Raw genomic sequence first — 12,311 nt, 5'->3', positions numbered from 1 at the left:
GTGTAAACAGTACACAGCATGATCTGATCCTCATATGTTCTTTCTTTCATTACAGGTGGCCTCAAGAACAAGAGAAAAAGGTGTGTATTTGGGGATCTCTCACAGGCTGAGGATAGAAAAGGATGGAAATCCAGATGAGTCCCATTGGTTTTTCCTTGATGGTTTTAGTGGGGAAAACTGGTGTAATTCCAGATTCCATGTGAGAGTAAGAATTGGGGTGTGGTGAGAGAAACCGATCTCAAGTGTAAGAATTTGAATGTTTCTGAAGTCACTGGAAGCAACTCCATTCCACTTCAGTGGTATGGATTTGTTTGAATTAGCGTTAAGGGATGTCAATGAACAAGTCTACATCATATTATTGTATATCTGAGTATATATATGTGAGTGTGCTTGTATTTCTTCATACTAGACAGTGTTATGTTTACACAGGAAAATTATCACTGTCAACTCTGACAACAAAATACTTCCTTCTGACCACAGCAAAATTTACTATAGTAAATCACTGAACTCTGGTCAAGCCATATGTGGTGTCTGTGTTTACTATACACACACATCAGATGGAAAAGAGAGGCCCAGAGACAACTGTCAACAATGTTACTAGCTTCTATGACTTAGAGCTAAGATATGTACCCAGGCATGTGGCCTGGATGTTAAAACTGTAAACATGCACTTAAAACTCAGACATGGTAATATTACACAACATACATGGGAATACTAGACAAAATTAGCATCTGTTCATGTATTTGAAATTTTGCAAGCCTGTAGAGTACCCAACCACTGCCCATTGTTACAAGATACTGCCAGTATAACATAACCCAGGGCCCTTCTCAAAGCATCTCACTGTAAATTTCCCATGCTTTTGGCCATCCACAGATCTAAGAGTTCAAGGTCAACACTTAAGACAAGAAAGTCAACATCTGTTAGAGTTGGGTCACTCTTTATTACCTGACGAATCTAATTATAATTGGAGAGATACTTTAGTATATTTCATAACATTATTTTCATGAGCCCATGAAATGCTCCAATCTGACAAGCCATGGGCCTCACATACAGCAGCAGGTAAGAAATAAAAATCCCCCTGGGTTATTTTGTCCCCCAAAATTCTTTTTTTGCCTGTGTCAGTCTTTTCGAAGAGTCTTGTCCACCTGGATTAGAGACCCTCTATGCTCAACCTATGTCTACTCTCCTGAATGAGTGCTTATTGCCAGAGTAGATAGAGTGCCAGATCATTTCATGAATATACACACGTAACAAAAAAGGAAGCCAAGAAGGAAACTAGTATAGGAAAAAGAGCAGTTACTTTTAAATGTTAGGATTTCAATATTTTAATTTTCAATATTTGATGACCTTTATAATAACAGTTTACTAGTTAAATACAATAAAATATTGTGCCCAAAATTCAATAATCCAGTTCCCCAATTGAATTTAAAATTTCATTAAGTGATGACAAAAGCAGAGGCAGCATAAATGGATCTGTGTAAGGTGGTTTTGGAAGGTGTAAAGAAGCTATTGGAGATTAGGCTATGCTTGCAGTCAGATGGAGTTATGGGACACAGTGTCATAATGCATATTTTAGTATTTACACATTTGTAGATTGTGTTTCTAATCCCTTCAGATGCCTTAGTTAGAAATATAAGGAAACTTTTTCATATTTTCCCTCAACCTTTCCTTTACCTATCTTTTATTTTATTTTACATTTTCTGGTTATGAAACATCAATAATGATCAATTTGATCTAATTTTTTCTTTGTGTTTTATATCATAAATTAATTTTTTAGATGGTTTCCATAATAACACAAATTAGACATTTAAGGTGTTTCATTGTTTTGTTGCAGCAAAATCAGGAGTACTGAATAACAGAGAAACCCAAATCCAGCACTCAGACATGGAGGAATAGATTTATGACATGTGGGTCCAGAGTAGAGTTGATGTCCAAATTCTGAGCCCCATTTTTCATTTTCTGTAGGTTTATATAGGTCAGTATTTGGGCCCTTCTTATGGCTCAGGAACATCTTCTGGGGCTTTGATTTTCACCACCAGTAACTTTGTGGGAGGAACATTTTTTTAAAGGGAGGGTCCTAATATGCCACAGCTCAAATGGCAAACCAACAAGTCAAAAAATACGCAGAAACGCAATTAGGAAATATTTTGAGATGAATGAAAACAAATACACTACAAGCAAAACTATGGGATGCAATAAAGGCAGTACTGAGAGGGAAATTTTTTCCCCTCAATGATTACACTACAAAAGAAGAAAGGAAAAATCAAAGACCTAACTGCACACCAGGAGGATCTACCAAAAAAGAACAACAGACTAAATCCAAAACAAGCAGAAAGAAATTACAAACATTACATAATAAATAAAAGAAATAGAGAATAAAAAACAAAAACAATAGAGAAGTATTAAGAAAACTAGAAGTTGGTTCTTTGGAAATATCAATAAAATTGACAAACTGTTTGCTAGGCAGACAAAGAAAGAGAGGAAGAGGATGCAAATAAGTAATTTCAGAAAAGAACAGGAAACATTATACTGATCCCACAGGAATAAAAAAGATCTTGTTCTTCTTTGACAAAGATAGCTAATGCAATATACGAAAACTGCATTGGCTTTTTGTAAAGGGAATTTCTTAGGGTAAAGACTTACAGTTCTGAGGCTGCAAAAATGTCCAAACTGAGGCATCATCAGAGATGCTTTCTCATCAAAGGTTGGCTGCTAGCAGAACCTGAAGTCTTGCAACATGGCAAGAGAAGGTGACAGCCTGTGTGTGCCCTCTCCTCCAGGCTGCATTCCCCTTGAGCTAGCTGTAGGCAATGAAGCATATGGCAGGGCTGGTCTCTTTGGCTTTGATATGCTCCATGGGTTTAACCTCTTGGCTATCACGTTTCTTCAGCTATGGCAGCTAGAGATCTGAAGATCTTTCTCACATTGCAGGGTAAAAATGGCACCTGTCTTTCTCTGTTTTGATCTACTTCTCTATGTATAATACAGGAGATACCAGCAAGAGTGTGGAGACCCAATCTATGTTATGGCTCACAGACACAGTCCAATCGAACCACACGCTCACAGGCATGTATTAGTTTAATTACTTGATCTTCTGAGAGTCACAAAAGAACAGCAAGCTGTAACAGATCTTAAGAGCACACAATTGTATGTCAACAGTTTAGAAACCTAGATGGAATAGATACATTCCTAGAAACACATGAGCAACCTACAGTGACTCTAGAAAAGAAAGTCTCAACAGAGCAGTTACAAGTAAAGAGATGAAATCCACATCAAAAACCTCCAATCAATGATTTGAAAAGACAGCTCTCCACAGAAGATAAGCATAGGGCCAGAAGGACCTTGAAAAGATGCTCAACACCATTTGCCTTTAGGAAAATGCAAATTGAAACCACAGTGAGATACCTTTTCACTAAAATGGTTGCTATTAAAAACAGAAAATAACATGTAGAGAGGATGAGGATAAATAGGAACACTCTTTCAAGGCCAGTGGCTATGGAAGAGAGACTGGGGATTCCTGAGAGATCTAAGTATAGAACTACCATATGACCTGGCAATCCACCACTAGATATATACCCTAAAGAAATGAAAGCAGGGTCATGAAAAGATGTTTGTACACCAGTGTTCATAAGGCCATTATCCCGAATTGTGAAAAGATGGAAGGAACTCAAATTATCAATCAACTAATGAATAGATAAGCAAAACATGGTATACACACACACACACATACAGGCATAGATTGCAATATTATTTAGTCATAAAAAGGAGTGGAATTATCCCCATTATGCAAGCGTGGTTCCAAAAAAAGAAAATCTGTTAATATAATACACCATATTGACAAAAAGGGAACAAAAATGATCATCTCAATTTACGTGGAAAAGGCATGTGACAAAATCCTGGTTTTTTTCCTCATAAAATCACTTAGAAAAGTAAGAATAAAAGGAAATGCCCTCTACACGAGAATGAACACTGTGGCAGTTTGAAATAACCAATGGACCTCCCAAGCGTCATTATGTTTGTAAACCCCCGAAAGACATTATTTTGTAAATGGGCCTGTTCCTCTGAGTGTAACCCACTTTGATTGCCTTAGATTCACCACAGAGGTCTTTAACTAAATTACCAGTTAAGATTTGGAATTGTCCTGAATGACACTGCAATGACAGAAACAGACCATTATATATCCTGCCAAAACCTACAGAATTATGTGGGAGAGAATGTAAACTGCAATGTAAACTATAATCCATGCTTGGTGGCAATGCTCCAAAGTGTGTTCATCAATTGCAATGAATGTACCACACTAATGAAAGAAGTTGTTCATGAGAGGAAAAGTGGGAGGGGTGGGGAGTTGGGCATATGGGAATCCCTTATATTGTTTTTATGAAACATTTTATGTAATCTTAAGTATCTTTTAAAAATAAATAAAAATATATTTTTAAAATCGACCTGTGAAATGTGGGCTTTGATTCAACCAAGTCAGGAGGGTGTGACTCATGTTTGAGTACCCACCCCCTTATCAAGGACTCTTACTCAAGACAACACACAGGAAGAGAGAAGAAGACAAGGAACAGAGAACTTTTGTCAGTTCTGGAGCCCTGAGGAGAGATGAGTCATTTGCCTGATTGCTTGCCCAGAGAGACAAGCCCTATGCCAGCATAAAGCTGAGATTGGAAGAAACTGGGCGGGCAGCCTTAAGAGGAAGAAACAAGGAGGCAGAGAACACCCACCATCTTGTCTCAACACAGGGCAATTGACTTTGGTTGGGAAGCAGCCATGTGTTGGAATCTGTATGGCCTTATAAGTGTAAGTTTTTACCACAAATAATTACTCTTTATAAAAGCCAAAAGATTTTTGGTACTTTGCATCAGCACCCCTTTGGCTGACTAATACAGGCATATAGGGAACAAACCACTGCAAACATCATACTGAATGGTGAAAGATCGAAAGCTTTCCTTCTAAGATCTGGAGCAAAACAAGGATGCCCGCTGTCACCACTGCTCTTCAGCATTGTACTGGACATTCTAGCTAGAGCAAGCAGAGAAGAAAAATAAATAAAAGTCATCCATATTGGAAAGGAAGAAGTAACATTTTCACTATTTGCAAACCACAAGATTCCATGTACAGAAAGCCTCATAAATCTACAACAAATATACTAACTAGAGCAAGAAAGAAATTGAGCAAAGTGATGTCCTATGAGATAAACACCCACAAATTTGTAATATTTGTGAATGATTGTAATGAGCGTTTCAAGGAGGAAATGAAGAAAAATATCCATTTCCAATTACAATTAAATCAACTATCTCAGAATAAATATAGCCGAGGTTGTAAAGAACTTATGTATGGGAAATACAAAACCGTGCAAACAGAAATCAAAGACCTAATAAAGGGAAAGACATTGCATGCTCACGGATTGGAAGGCTAAATATTGCCAAGATATCAACTCTACCAAAAACGAATGATAGATTCAATGCAATCCCAATGAAAATTGCAATAAACAGCTTTGCAGAAATGGAAGACAATCATCAAATTTATTTGGAAGGATATGCTATCCTGAAAAGTCACAACCATCATGAAAGACAGAGTTGGAGGACACACCTTTCTTGACTTGAAACTTATTACAAAGCAGCAGTGGTCATAAAAGCATGGTCCTGGCCTAAGAATAAATATATAGATCAATGGAATCAAAGTGAGAGTTCAGAAATTGACCTTCACTTTCATGGCCAATTGATTTTTCCCAAGGATGCCAGGTACCCTCAATGGGGAAATAATGGTCTCTTCAATAACTGATGCTGGCAGAACTGGGCATCCATATGTAAAAGTATGATGGAGGACAACTATCTCATATCATATACAAAAATTAACTGAAACGTATAAAGACTTAAAAGAACTAGGAACATAAAACTTGTAGAAGAAAACTTAAGAAGTTCTTCAGAACCATGAGTTGGGCAATATTTAGTTTTGTTTTTTAAAAATATTTTTTATTATTATCATTCTTACTTTAAAGATACATAGATCACAGAAATTATTGCATTAAAAAATATAAAGGTTCCCATATACTGCATTCCACACACACACACACACACACACACACACACACACACACACACACACACTCCTTCCAATTGACAACTTCTTTCATTAGGGCGGTAGATTTCATTGCATTTGAAGAGCACATTCTGGAGCATTGCTACACTGCATGGATTATAGTTTATTTTGTAGTTTGCACTCACTCCCAGTCCTTTCAGTGGGTTATGGCAGGTTATATTATGCCCGCATCTGTCCCTGCAATATCATTGAGGAGAACTCCCAAGTCCTGAAAATGCCCCAATATCACACCTCTTTTTCCCCCGTCCCTGCCTTTGGCAACTCCCATGGCCACTGTCTTCACATCAATGAAATAATTTAATTCTTCCAACGCTAGAGTCATGACAATTCTATAGGAGAATACCAGTAAATCCATTCTATTTTATTCCTGCATCCTGAGGACCCTGGGATGGCCATGTCCACTCCAACTTTAAAATCAAAAGGGGGCTTAGATCCCACATGGCTGATGGATGGAATTCTCCCGCTTGCATTTGTACACTCTCTTGGTTCCCTGGTGCAGTGGTTGACTATCCTCACCTCCCTGTTAGTTGACATGGGCAAGTCCAAAGAAAAGGAGAGTAGGTGTTGCAACTCTGCTGAGGCCCAGGACCCAGCTGGCATATAGGCAGTCCAGAGATTCAAGTCTCCTGAGCATATACCAAACCCAGCACCTATCACAGGTAAGGGAAAAGTGACAGAAGAAGCATGCATAGAGAAGTCACATCTGAATCCAACTCCACACTCAGGAGCACAAATTCCACTGACGAGGCAGTGAACTCCAGAGCCATCTGTCATGATCAGAGAACCTGGGTGTGTCTGTATCCCTCAGAAGGACCCTTCCCTGGGGTTGTACCTACTTTGGCTGTCTCTGAGATCCTGCTGAGATGAGCATAATAAGTGCAACCCCTCTGAAGACCTCCCAACTCATTTTGAAGTCTCTTAGCCATATAAACTCATCTGTCTTTACCACTTACCCGTTTTATTCAAGGTCTTTTTCTAGGTACATCACCAGCAGGTGTTGGTAGTAATACCTCAGCACCAGGGAGCCTCATGGCCAGAGTCATATCCCACACTGGGGGGAAGGTAATGCACTTACATGCGGAGTTTGGCTTAGAGAGTGGCCACATTTGAGCAATGTGGAGGCTCTCGGGATGTAACTCTTAGGCACCCTACAGTTTAGGCCTACTTGTAATTTAAAGCACTTAGGCCCATAAACATAGTCATCAGTATCAAGGGCCCATCACTGGACCATCCTTCTTCACTGGTCTTTGCCCTTGTACTTGGGTATTGTTGCTGCTCCAGTGGGGAGTGGGGCAGAGTTTCCCGGAATGGGAACTCAGCCCTCCCTCAGTTGTTGGAAACTCTGGAGTGAGGTATCATTGATTGGGAATGCATGGGTGGGAGGGAGTTCTCCAGGGCAATGTCTTCTTAGATTTTACACCCAAAGCAAAAGCAACAAAAGAAAAATAGATAAGTGAGACCTAATCAAGATTATAAACCTTTGTGCCTAAAATGCCTTTATAATGAAAGCAAAAGCAATCTAATTCTATGGAAGGATATATGGGGAAACCATATATCCAATAAGGGTTTTCTGTCTAGAAAATATAAAGTATCGTGAAGGTCGACATATATAGAATGAAAGACAACCCAATTAAAAAACAGACAAAGCTGCTGTCAATTGCAGTGAAGTGGGCATCGCCATGCCAGAGTCCTCAGGATTGGGAAATGAAATATGGCCTAGAGTGGACTTACCGGTATTCGACTACAGAATTATTGTGGCTCTAGCAATGGAAGAAATTATATCACTGATGTGGAGACAGTGGCCACTGGAGTTGCTGAAGGCAGGGACAGGGAAAAGGAGGCATATTATGGGGGCATTTTGGGGACTTGGAGTTGGCCTGAATGATATTGCAGGCACAGATGCAGGGCATTATATATCCTGCCATAACCCACTGAATGGACTGGGAGAGAGTGAAAACTACAAAGTAAACTATAATCCATGTGTGTAGCAATGTTCCAAAATTTGTATTCATCAAATGCAATGAATGTACACCACTAATGAAAGAAGTTGTTGATGTGAGAAAATGGGGGTTGTGGGGAATGGGGCATATGGGAATCTCCTTCATTTTTTAATGGAATATTTTGTGTGATGTATATATCCCTGAAAAATAAACAAAATACTGCATCTGAGGCTGAGTGGAATCTCTCCTGAGTTATTTATGGTAGACGGAATCAAAATAAATGTTTCTAACAGTGAAAAAATGAAACTAAAAATACATTTTGAAACATGGGCAAAAGTCTTGGATATGGCTCCAAAGGGTAAAAAATGGCAAGAAAGCACATAAAAAGATGCTCACTGTCATTGCTATGATGGATATGTAATTCAAAACCAAAATGAGATATCATAACATACCCACTAGAATGGCTCTTATTAAGACATGGAAAATAACAAGTACTGGAGAGGATGTGGAGAAATAGGAACACCCAGTCATTGCTGGTGGCAAAGGAAAATGGCCGCACAGCAGCAGTTGGACCTTGCAATATGGAGAAGGCATTCCCTCTGAAAATTCTGTGATGACTGGTCGCCATGGTTACTTCATGATGCACATCTGCCTCACGGTTCTAACTGTCACTCTGTGCCCAGAGAGATTTGAAGTTGGTGGCAGGTGGAAAAGCTCCCAGCTTCGTTCGTACGGCTCATAGAGATGGGAAATCTCAATTGCTGCTCAAGAGGTGTGAACATACTGACTTACTTAATCTAGCTACTACCCCTCAATTTGGCTAGTGATTTTTCAACAGAATATTCTCCTCATTCGTTTCTAGTTTCTCCTCTCTAACTCATCCTACAACATTTCGGATGAGCTTTATACTTGTCTCTTACTACTTCGTTCATATTTTAGATCCTTCTATCAAGCTGGTTGCCTTAAAATGAATCTCCCATTAGAAAAATTTAGTATTTCTTTTAATGTTCTATACCCTTCCATCTTCTCCTCAGCTCCATGTCTGTTTTGCCGCTGTTTTTTAACTCAGCAAGGGCCAAGTAAATTATTTATTTCAGAATTTGGAGTTAAAATGGATGGCTAGACATCAGAAGTGAGGCATTTCATAAGACGAAGTGTACTAAAGTTGGTTTTTAACATGCTTTACCATTTCTAAGCATCCTGAAATGCATATATAACTCAGTATGTTTAGGGAATCTATTGCTTCCATTCATATAACTAGTTTTCCAAAGCTAGTTATAAGAACCTGAGTTTCTAAATGTCAGTAAATGAACCAATATGCACCTTTCCTTTTATCCTTGGGGTTTATCCAAAATTTTCATTTGACAAACTTACTTATTGATGCTTTCACTTACCCACTGCCCTCCCTAATGGTAAGTATGGGGGAAATACTGTAATTTTTTTCTCCACCACCTAATGAGCAGCATATCTTTCAACACACAGCAATAGATAGAAAAATAGGAAAATGAACTCATAGACATTGATAGATAAGCAAGTGCTTTGGCACTTTCCCACACAGAGAAAAAAGATCATGTATATAGATGAGAAGAGAAATTACATTTATGCAGTCGGTGGCCCAGTAGCAGCCCAGTTCAGGTTTGGTATAACCAACATCCATAAAGAGAAGCATCACAAGTCAAGCAATGTTCCCAGAAAAATTCATGAGATGTATTCCTGATATACTGAGAGTTACTCTATGTCTTCCCACCTCCCACAGGTGACCCATCTGAGGAACTCCCTAATGCCAGGGCAGATGAGGAGAACCCATCTAACACAAAGGTAGGGTTGACTTTCTTTATTTAAAATAAATGTGTTGGTTTCTTGGTTTCTTTCTTTTGCAATCAAATTCAGATTTGAAAAATTCATCATGTAGAGTATAGAATTTAGGTACTGTCTACTTGGGGGTAAGCAGGAATGGGTAGACTCTCTTACCAACGGACAGCTGGTGCCAGAGGGCCTTCAACATCGGTGGTGTCAGTTGGGAGACACTATGTAGAAGACCCCCTGCCTTAGTGGCATTTTTTTTCTCCTTAGATTAATAATTTTGTAATTGTCTGCCAAAAAGGAATAGAAGGAAATACATTCTGGGAGGGTCTGCACCTTTTCTAATGGTGTCCTCTACTTTGCTTTTTTGTTCTTTGACTTAAGAGTGGATCCCCACCTGGTTTTCTATAGCAACTAAGAGAGCAAAAGACCTGTGTAAACGATACCCAGCCTAATCTGACTCTCACATGCTTTCTTTTCCTCCATTACAGGTAGCCTCAAGAACAAGAGAACAAGGTGTGTATTCTGGAATCACTGAATGGCTGGGGATAGAAAATAATAGAAATCTAGATGAATAGGTGGGCTTTCCATGATGGCTTAGGTGGGGATAATTGGGATAATTCCCAGTTCCTTGTGGGAGTGAGAATTGGAGATGGTGTGAGAAAAACTGATCTCAAGGGAAAGAACCTTGATCATGTTTCTTCAACTTTGATCATGTTTCTGGAAGCAGCTGGGTTGCCCTTGGGTAGTGTGGATTAGTATTGATTGTAGTTGAGGCCTGTCAATGAGTAAGTCTGTGTTGTGTAACTGTGAATCTGAATGTGTGTATGTCTGTGTGCTTGTATTTATTCATACTAGACAGTGTTCCTGTTTACACGGGTAAATCAACATTGTCAACTCTACCAAGAAAATGATTCCTTCTGGCCAGTGCACAGTTTACATACAGTAACTTATTAAATCCTCATCACAGCCATATGTCACGCATGTGTTTAAAATACTGACACCTCAGCTGGAATGCAGAGGCACAGAGACCTATATCAACAGTCTCACTAGAGCCTAAGATTTAGAGCCAAGTTCTGTACCCAGGCATGAGGCTCCAATTTTGAAACTGAACCTGCATCTAAAGCTCAGACATGGAGATATCAAACACTGTACATGGGAAATTTGGACAACATTGGCATCCATGCATGTACTTGAAAGTTTTCAAGCCTACCGAGTTTTCAACCACTGCTCATCATTATAAGATTTTGCCAGTGTCACATAACCCAGATTACCTCTCAAATTACCGTACTGCTAATTTCACATGCATTTGTCCAGTCACATATCTGAGAATTCAAAGTCACTATGTAGGGAAACAAAGTCAATATCTCTTAGATTTGGGTCACTCATCATTACCTGGCCAGTATCTGATTAAAATCAGGAGATTCTTCTAGTGTATTTGCTAACATTAATGCCAGTAGCCCAAGAAATGTGCCAGTCTTGCAAGCCATGAGTTGTGTGTACAGCAGAAGGTAAGAACTCAAAATTTCCCTTGGTTGTTAGCCCAGGTCACCCTTATTGAACTGTCTTGTGTGCCTGGTTAGAGATCCTCTGTGCTCAACCCATGCCTATCTCCTTAATGAATTCTCCAGTGTGGGCTGCTTAGTGCCATCACAGATCACGCACCAGCTCATTCATGAACACACACAAGGAATAAAAGAGGAACTTGTTATTATGTAACATTTTCATAATCTACAACTTCTATAAATATAAAAAAAATTTTTTGAGAAGGAAAACACAATAGCAAAAAGAGTAACCTTAAATGTTAGGATTTCAACATTTTAAATTTCAAAATTGGATTTCCTATATGTCAACAGATTACTGAATAAATACACAAAATACTGTGCCCAGAACTCAAAATTCCAGACCCTAAATAAACTGTAAACTTCCATAAAAGGGACAACAAATGGAGAGGCAGCATAAATGGACCTGCAGAAGGTGAAATGGTTTTAAAGGTGGTTAAGCTGTGCTTCAAAACAGATGGTGTTATGGGATGCAGGTTGTGTCATAATGAACACATTACTATTTATGCATTTGTAGATTTACCATTTGTAAGACACTTTAGGAATCCTGAGCTGGAAATCCAAGGAATCTTTTTCTCATTTTTTCCTGAACTTTTCCCTCCCTCCCTCCCTCCCTCCCTCCCTCCCTCCCTCCCTCCCTGCCTTCCTTCCTCCTTCTTTCATTCCCTCCTGTAATCATTGTTGTCTCTAAAGACTCACTTCTTTCTGTTTTATAGCAAATATTGATTTTCTCTAGGTTTTTTTTTTTTCATAACAACTCACTTAAGACTTTTAAGGTGCTTCAGTGATTATGAAGCATGACTATATAAATAAAATAAATGCTTAACTTAAATGGAAGGATTCCTTTTAACAGTCTTTTGCGTTAGTGACCTGTCTATCTTCATAGGAAACTTTTGCCAGATTT

General features: G+C 38.9%; 2 protein-coding genes across 3 annotated transcripts in view; one reads left to right on the top strand and one right to left on the bottom strand.

The window, feature by feature from the left end:
- The window catches only part of LOC131274036 (protein IWS1 homolog), a 97,023-nt gene that overhangs the window by 33,084 nt on the left and 51,628 nt on the right, over window positions 1-12,311 (bottom strand). The gene's annotated exons all lie outside the window — the stretch shown is intronic.
- LOC131274038 (uncharacterized) overlaps window positions 1-12,311 on the top strand; it is a 33,743-nt gene that overhangs the window by 419 nt on the left and 21,013 nt on the right. Inside the window, exons 2-4 of the mRNA XM_058279060.1 lie at window positions 56-80; window positions 9,799-9,860; window positions 10,337-10,361. The gene's annotated coding sequence lies outside the window, so the exon portion shown is untranslated. The remainder of the gene's footprint in view (window positions 1-55; window positions 81-9,798; window positions 9,861-10,336; window positions 10,362-12,311) is intronic.

This window comes from Dasypus novemcinctus, chromosome 17 (assembly GCF_030445035.2).
Source record: "Dasypus novemcinctus isolate mDasNov1 chromosome 17, mDasNov1.1.hap2, whole genome shotgun sequence".
Lineage (NCBI taxonomy): Eukaryota > Metazoa > Chordata > Mammalia > Cingulata > Dasypodidae > Dasypus > Dasypus novemcinctus.
Note: the sequence above shows the minus strand (reverse complement) of the source record. Positions and strands in the feature narration are given on the sequence as shown.